We start from the raw sequence: 9,850 nt of genomic DNA on the forward strand, positions 1-9,850 counted from the left end.
TTTTAATAAAAGTTTCATAACTTTTATGAATATTAATATTTTCGAAAAATATTTTGTAAACACGGTAATTGGATCTGTGCGGTTCTAACACAACAATTATTTTTCGATTTAAAATTTTTTATTTTTTAAAAAAAATTTGTATGCAATATCATTGGCCAAAAATATCACGTGATCTAATGAAAACCAAAACAAAAATTACCTCCAACTTTTGTTTTACTGAAAATTTTCGCGAAATGTTTCATCTTAAATGTTAGTTAGGCCAATGCGCGTGTAATAAAATACAAAATTTTAGGTTTTGAGATAACAGAAATTTTAATATGTTGTTGGTATTATTATTTTGTATGTTGCTATTTAAAATGATGATTTAACTCTAGCTAAATATCGTTTAATCATTATTTTAGTTTTTTTATAAAATAACGAATCAGTGTGAATTTAACGCTTGCATAATTTAATAGCGTTCTGGTCGCCGTCAAAAATCGTCCTTTTCGCTGTCTATTAAAGTAAAAAATATTGGTTGAAAATTTAAGTAAAATGTTAAAGTATTAGTCAAAAATGTGTAAAATTTTTTTTTTACTTGTTTTGTTATTATTATATTTTAATACTCGTTTGATTACTAAAAAATTAAGATCGGTATTTTGCTTTTAAATTTAGTTTACTTTTCTATTACAATATCAATAAATGCGTGTTCGTTTGTTAAAATTAGGTTTAAATATAAAAAAGTTCATATTTAAATTTATAATTTAATCAATAAACCTACTAAATAAATTATATTTATAAAAAAGAATCAAACGATTTCGAACCATATTTTATTTATCAAATAAATCTAGTTGTATTTTATTTTGACAAATTAAAATAATAAAAACTTTTTTTTGCTATTTCTGCGATCCTGACATTATATTATTCGCAACTTAGCGGTCTTATAACAACAGCCGCAATAGCTTAACTGGTATCTCCTTAGGTTATGACTTCGAACAAGTAACCTTAAAATAAAACTTAAATTTATTTTGGTAATGGTGAATGTGTGCTCATTTACACGTAGCTAATTGGTTAAATAAGTACACTTATAACATTATTAAGAAATATTTTTTTAGATTTATTTTATGTTTACTTAGGTTAGAATTTAACATGAGCTGTTTGAAATCATAATTTAAAGCCTTAACATTTAAGTTATGGCGACTGCTGTTTTATACTAGCTTTGTTGGGGTAATATAATGTCAGAATCAAGTAAGTTGCAAAAAAAGAAATAAATATAGGTTGCTTTGACAGGAATCGAACTTAAGGAATTAGAGTGGAAGCCTAAAGCCTTACAAGGTGAGCTATCGTGGCGTTTAACTTCACGTTGCTTTGTTAAGATTCTATAACGTCAAGATATAAATATCTGCAAAACAAATGTTTATATTGTTAAAATAACTAATACTTTTAAAATTAGATGTATAGGGTATTAATAAAACACTGCTATATATTCGCGAAAAAGTTTTATCTTAAATGTCCATTAGAACTTATCGTTTTTTTTTAAATAATTTATTTTAGTTTTTGAGGTTTTGCACATTTTTAACAAAAGTTTTATAACTTGACTATGTTGACATTTTTTTAATAAATATTTAAAAAATGTGTTCATTAAACTACCGCATTTCTTTTAGTAAGGTTAAATTTTGATTTACAAAAACAAATTTTAAGCAGTATTTGTATTCGATGATTTGAAGACGTCACATGGTCACATGGGTAAGCCTGACAAGACTGTAAGTAAATAAACACCCGAAATATAAATTTGCTTTAACTTTATTTTAATGAAGATATTTGCAAAATGTTTTAACTTGAATGTTCATTAGGACATTTCAGTTCTTATAAAATAATTTATTTTAGATTTTATAATTTTGCACATTTTTAATATAAGTTTTATTACTTTACTATATATACATTTTTTTTTATAAATACTCTAAAAATGTGTTTATTTTAACTACCGCGTTTTTTGGTAAAGTTAAATATTAATTTTATATTTTTTTTAACAATATTTTTATTCGATGTTTTGATGACGTCGAAAGGTCAAGTGGGTAGGCCTGATAAGGCTGTAAATAAATAAATACCCGAAATATAAATTTGCTCTAACTTTTATTTTAATAAAGATATTCGCAAAATGTTTAATTTTGAATGTTTATTGAGACTTTGCATTTTTTAAATAATTTATCTTACGATTTAAGACTTTGCACATTTTTAATAAAAGTTTCATACCTTTAAACATGTTTTAAAAAAATATTGTAGAAAAGTTTTAATTTAACTACCACAGTTTCTTTAATTAGGTTAAATTTTGAATAAAAGAAAAAAGTTTTTTTAACAATATTTTTAATCGAAGTTATAATGACGTCACATGATAACGTAGTTAGGCTTGATAGGGCTGTAAGTAATTTAATATGAAAAAAATAACGAAATTGCTCTAACTTTTGTTTTAGTAAAAATATTCGGAAATTTTTTTTACTTTAATGTTTATTGGGACGTTGCAGTTCTTTTAAATTAATTTACTTTAAGTTTTGTAACTTTGTACATTTTTATTAAAAGTTCTCTCTAAAAAGTTAACTCTAAAAATGTGTTCATTTACTACCGTGGTTTTTTTTAGTAAGGTTAAATTTTGATTTAAAAATCAAAATGTTTTAATTTTGATTTTTTTTTTTTTAAATTTTTAAATTTTCATTTAAAAAATTTTCATTTAAAAAAAAAAAAATTTTTTTTCGCTATGTTTTTATTCGATGTTGTAATGACGTCACATTGACACGTGGATAATCCTGACAAGGCTGTAATTAAGTAAATGCCCGAGATAAGAAATCCACCTAACTTTTGTTTTAATGAAGATATTTGCAAAATGTTTTATCTTGAATATTGATTGGGACATTGTGGTTGTTTTAAAATATTTCATTTTGGGTTTTAAGGTTTTGCACATTTTCTAATCCATGTTTTTTTAATAAAATAAAATTTCTTTAGAGCGTATTTTGTATTTGATGTCATTAGGACGTCACATGATCACATGGGTGGGACCATTAAGGTTATGTTTTTTTTTATTACGCGAAACGCGAAAATGTATATAAAATAAACAGTTTTTTTTCCAATTAAAATTTTACTGAATATTTGAATTAAAAATATTTTGATTACCTTTCGCATTTTTTTAAGATCTTCCTTTCAAAGTTTTTTGTTTTTATAGAGTGGTATTAAAATTACTCCACTTTTGTATTTTTCTTTATTTTTGACCGATGATATTACAAAAGAAATGCCTAAATCTTTAATAATTAAAAAATGAATATACTAAATCTAATATTAAATATTTTATTGATTATTTTATCTTTAATTTAAAAATTTCTTTACACGTTTTTTCATTTAATTAACATTGTGGTTTAGTGCTCTAAGCTTAAGGCGCCTTTGTACATCTGCTATAGAAATGACTTCTATAATTTTGAAATCAGTAAACTAGCAACTATACTTGCAATTAATAAATATGTTTATTAATTTGCTTTGTATAGGCTTACATTTGATATTATTTTATCACTACCCCTTTTGATTACCTATTTTTGTTAACTTTAACTCTTTTATTTATCAAATTTCTACCAACCTAATCAACCTAATTATAAAACAATCTTTATTTGATAAGAACCTAACTCAGTCGAGCAGAACCAATTGGTTTACATTTTTTACCATGTTGCCTAAATCTGTTTGGATTGAGCCAGACAGCAGACATTTTGGAAATTTTTGTATTTTATATTTTAAATATCTTTTTTGTTGTAGCAAAACAACTATAAATAAAAAACAGTTCAATAATGTTTTAGCGTCTGTTATGGAAAATAAATTTTTTATGTTTAAGTTTACTTTGTCAATAAATTTGATGCTCGCTTTTTGTATATCATTTTCGTTATAATAGTCTTCTAGAGATGTTTGACCTTAAAAGCACATGTAAACACAACATTAGTAAAAGTGAAGTAAACAAAATAAATGAACATTTTTATTGTTTACTGAAAAACCGTAGAAATTTATGCAGTGTACATATGCAGTGCATGTACCAGTGAAGTACAAACGTGCCGGTAGCGTATTAAGGTTGCTGGAATTGAATTAAGTTTTTGCGTTATTAAATTATTCACAGTATAAAATCAAGATTAGTTTAAAAGTCTTTTCACAATAAGTGATTAGTGAAAAACCAAGTATATTTTGAATCTCTTGAACGTATTATCTATTTTTTTTACGTTGGACTACAAGTTTTGTGAACGAATAAGTACCCAATATACCCTCGACCTTTACGTATATAAAATTAAGTAAATTATATTTCTTTGTTTCGATATTAAATAATGTTCTTATTACTTTAACGGTTCTTCTCGATGAATTTCTCATTACCTTTACGACTCTACAAATTTTTAGAAAACTATGAACTTGACATAACCTCACATTTCATTTGTATAAATATATTAATCCCACATTAATTGCTACTTAAGCCACACCCGACGCCATATCGACGATATACGTTTTGTTAAGAGGTTTATACAGATAAGGTTATTCTGATGGGTAATTAAGTTGTGGTAATTCAAAATTCACGAGTGCAAAAAGTTTAGCGCCTCTGGCTAAATGCACGGGTTAGATGAACTCACCTACGACAACGAGAATGGTAAATTTAAAAGAGACAGTGTGTCAAAAACGGCATTAAATACGATAGGCTAATTATGCCACTACTATATTTTGTAAAAGGTGTACTCGTCTACAGTATGTGTTACGTGTACTGATGAACCAAACACAAAACGTAGCAACATCAAATACTCAGAAACCAACCTGAATTTAAATAACGCATATATTCTTTAAAGGTCTATTTTATTAACTTTAAACGTAAAAATATACCCAAATTCGCAATAATTTGTTTAAAAAACATAAATTATGTTTTTGCCTTTAAGTTTAATATTATTGATTAAATCATACATTCATTGGTATTCATTGGTATAATACATTGGTATAAGAAACAGGGGTTGGTATAAGAAGTTATATTTATTTTAATATATACAGGTGATGCAAAAAGGTGCGATCTTAATCAAGCAAAAATATAAAACGGAACTTGGCTGTACACAAATATAAAATAGTTTTCACACAGTTAAAAATATCAAATTAATCAAATATAAATAAAGAATTTGAGTTACTAGTCAAGTCGTATTCCGATTTAAAATACAAAACAGTGAAACACTAAGTGTGTAAAAATTGTGTTGGTTAGTCCTGTGCTATACTAACCAATTTTAGTTTTGAATCCTCTTCAAGATCGTCTTCAATTTCTTCTGGGCATTTTTGACATTGGCCGCAGCTTAACGGACAAGTTGTAATTACATTTGGGTAACCATTTCTTGGGTCGCAGTAGCCTTGTTCAGTCCAATATTCGCAAGATGGCCGTTTATCCTCACATTCTACAAAGAAAATGATGATTAGTTGTAAAAAGACTATTCTATTTTGTTCTTAACACTGCTGCAGTTAAATTAAAAATATATGACCTACCTTCGCATTCTAGTGGGGTCGGCTCTGTAGGTTCGCATAACTTACACTCGCCGCACGTTTTCTGACATTTTGTAGTAAATAAAGGATATGAATCACCGCACAAGCGTTTATTTCTCGTACAGATTACCGTCGGGTTAATATCCCTGCAAGTATCTGTCAATCAAAACATCGTGTCAATCAAAACATTGTTGTCGTTGCCAGTAGCTAACACCCTTTATGTTATTTACTCACGTGTGCATGGTATCTCGACTGGGGGTAAATCGCATACTTGACACATGCCGCAGGTTCTTTGACATCTTTGGGTAAATCTCATATTACTGGAACCACAAAGATGACTGTTTCTCTCACATGTTTCGGTACGAAGAACGTTTCGACATTCTTGAACTGTAAAGATACATTTTGGGTTATACAATAATATTACAGTATTCACTTAATCATCTAGGTTTATTGTATCAGTAAATTAGGTTTCTATCTATTATAAAAAAAACGTTAACAAGACAAAAATAGTTTTACAAATAACTTGAAGCCTTTAATGGCCATTAAAAAGGTAGACTGTTATTGTTTAATTTATTTAAAGAGCTAAATTAAAAAACTTACTAGATTTACACTCCGGTAATATTTCAGGTTTTTTTGCACACTCAGTACAAACTTGGCAAGTCGATTTACACATGAAAAAGGTAGTTTTGATTCCGATTTGTGTTCGACGATGGCAATGTAATGAAAGAATGCCACAGCCACGGATTGTGTCTCTACAAGCTGCGAATGAAAAAATCACAATTTTCATTAATTTTTATTATAAATTTTATTCAAAGAGTTATTTGAGATAAATTTAAAATACCCACTTGGACTACATGGCGGTGTTGCTGCTCTACACAACGTACATCCTTTACATGTTTTCTGGCAGTAGAATAAGTCAGTTGTCGTTAAACAACCTCTAGTAGCACAAGGTCCTTCCCCGATTAGGTCTTTACAATTATTTCCTTGAAAAATAAAAGAAATTATCCAAAAAAATACTCTTGTCAAATACATCTTTTTAATATATCAATTAAATCACACAATTTTAATAGGGTTAAATATACTTACTACACGGCCGTTGTGCGTATATTGTTGTAAAAGTCACTAATAGGAAAAGAAATGATGAGTACTTCATTATGTTGGTAAAATAATAAATTTTAGTGTTACAAATTAATAACTGAAACAAAATTTTTGTTAAATTTTTTTTAGTAAAACTATTTCGGGATAAATATTTTTAAAAAATGTATTCACAAACATTTTCGAATTTAAAAAACGAAACTAACACAAAAATGTCGGTAAATGTAAAATCACAACCTTGCCAAGTGTCTTTTTAAAACAAAACTGGCAATTGCCGATTGCTATTGGGAGCTCTTGTTCCCAACTTGATAATTTGCAATGAAACCACGATTTATATAGCAACGACCTCAAATAAGAAAAAAAACGAGATGTCATTATGACTAGACATTAAATATTATACAAACTGTCATTATAATCTTAAACGAACGGATCAATTAAAACAAAATTACTTTGAAGTGACGTTGCTTGGTTAAAATAAATTCTCAGTAAAGGTAAAATTACTGGGATATATTTTTACTTCTTTGCGCATGTTTGAAAAGTACCTTACGAATCCAAATACAATTTTTTCGGAGAAGATAATCGTTTTTCTGTATGTATTATCTACAAATTTAAATTGGGAAAGTACTGCGATCTGTTTTTCTTTGTATAAATTTGCTAGGTTTAAAAGTTAAAATAGGCTTTAATATTTACGAAGATTAACTATTTCTCAAAACGCCTGAAATTCGTTTGTTATTTAAACTTCAAATATTTATATTTTTTACATAAGTTATATTTTTCTCATAACACGCCAAATGGTTAAAATCGTGTATTGTTTAAATTAAAGAGTAATGTTGTATAAGGATCAGCTAAAAGTTTCCCATCACGCGAAAATCGTTAATAGTTTGAGACCTCACATAGGTTAATCTATGATTAATACTTTATAACAAAGAATACTTTATCTGTTGCACCATTCTAACGAAACGATATCGATCAAACTAAGATAGTTCTGAATCCCTTATTCAAGCCCTTGGTCTAATATTGCATAAAATTTTGCAAACGCTTTGTTAATACTACATTACAATTACCAGTTAAGTTTAAATATATGTTTAACTAGATTACTTTTACGTTTTTTAGAAAATTAAAAACAAGACCAATATTCTAAAGTAAATTGTGTAGACTTTACTTTTTTCACATACAAGTTTAAATGAACGTAAAATTTAAAAAAACAAGTTAGTGTCAAACATATCAAGATGATAAAAATATTGCCCCAATCACGGTGTTGTAAAACGGTGTGCAACCAAATTTGAAATATGGTTTCTTTACAAAATTGTGTATTTTATGTTTTGCAAGTTTGTTAATATTGCTTTACAAATATTTTATATAAGGATAAATAGCACTTATGTAATATTAATTAAAAATGGATCATTACTGTCACTCAAATTATAAATTCGAAGAAATGTTGTTAAAACATTTGAAATCATTAATTTTTAAATTATTGGAAATCTATATTTAATTTAAAAAAGGTTTAAACATTCGTAGAGATCAAAAACTCAAAGATTACTAGTTATTACAATTTTCAGATAAAATTTCCCGCAAAGTCACTTTCTCATGTGTAAATGCAAACAAAAATTTTAAAAATACTACACTCAGTTATATTTGTAGTTTTCTGATGCAACGAAACGTTATATTAATGTCGTTTAAAATTAAAGTAAATAACCTTGAATTAATTTTTCCAGTAAGTCGAATTAGTATTTAGTTTTGTTCAATTTAAATTAGATGCGAATTTAAAATATATGTAAGCCGCTTTTAATCTGTATGTTAATATGACAATATTAATTTTATTTGTTAATGTTTGCAAAACAAACTCGTAAATTTCAAGTGCAAAACATATTACGCGATTTCAGCAATAACTTAATTATATGCAGTTGCAATGGGGTACTTGTAAGGTCTAGGTAGCGATTTCTCTGGCGGAAGTTCAGGACGACATTTTACTTTGTTGTCCAGAAACGCCCAGATTAAAATATTTAAATTTTGTGAAATTTTTGCAATTAAAGTTTACATTTTTTCAATTTGTTTTTAATCGCCTTGTTTTGATCTTTTATGAGAATAATTTAATGTTGCTACACCACCGTCACAATATTGTACTTGATTTATGTGAGTGTTTTGGTATGCATAGCGTGAGAAAAAGATTAAACTTTAATAAAAAATATTTTAATGCTAAGTGAAGTTCTTATTAGGGAGTGTTCTAAAATTTTTTGGCATTTTTTAACGTTTTACCGTTAAAATTGTTTATTCTAAAATTTGTGTAATATAATTCATTGCAGACAATTTACCATGCTTACAATTCGCACTTAAATTCTTATTAATGAATTAACTTTTCTAAAAACGAAGTTAAGTGCAACTTCTTTAAATATTGTTACATACCCAATTCTGTGTTGATAAATATTTCAATATGTCAACAGATAATTTCAAAAAATTTTTGTTGTTTTTTAGATAGCATTGACTTAGATATTTAACAAAACATAGCACTCTAAAACATTAAAACGTTAACAGCCCGCAACGTGAAAAAAGAAATTTGCCATGCAATAAAAAGCAGCTTAAAATTACAAGCAGTGCTAGATCGTTTAATCCTAAAAGCACAAGCAAAGTGAAAGAACAAACGTGACGTCAAGTTAGTTACGTTTATTGTAGTTTCAACTGCAATGAGGGCATGCTCCACAACTTTTTGGGCAAGTGATAGCAACGTTAGGGTAGCCATTTTGAGGTTGACAATATCCTTGATTGGACCAAAATTGACAAGATCGATTGTTATCTTCACGTTCTATTACCACAAAATATTGTATTTGTAGTATGTTGGGTATTTATTATGTAAAAAATGATTTAGAAATCTTGTTACATCTATTGCATAGGGAGGGTAACAATCAAACCCTCATATAAAAGGTAATTCCAATGTATTTACTTTCACTTTAAATTTGTTTAAAAAATTGCACAATTTTTGTATTTAATCGTTTCCCTATTAGTTTGATTAAGTGGTATAATTTGGGTAAGAACTTTATACACATCGTTAACATAAAGAGTGCTAATATTGTCCCAATTAAAGTTAGTTTATAGTTACCTTCGCATGATAAGGTGGTGGGTTCTGTAGGGTTACATAGCATGCACTCTTCGCAAGTTTTCCGACATTTGCTTGTGAATAATAGATATGAATCACCACACAAATGTTTATTCCTTGTACAAATAATTGCTGGGTTGATATCTCTGCAAGTATCTATCAAGA

Source organism: Corella eumyota, chromosome 2 (assembly GCF_963082875.1).
Source record: "Corella eumyota chromosome 2, kaCorEumy4.1, whole genome shotgun sequence".
Classification (NCBI taxonomy): domain Eukaryota; kingdom Metazoa; phylum Chordata; class Ascidiacea; order Phlebobranchia; family Corellidae; genus Corella; species Corella eumyota.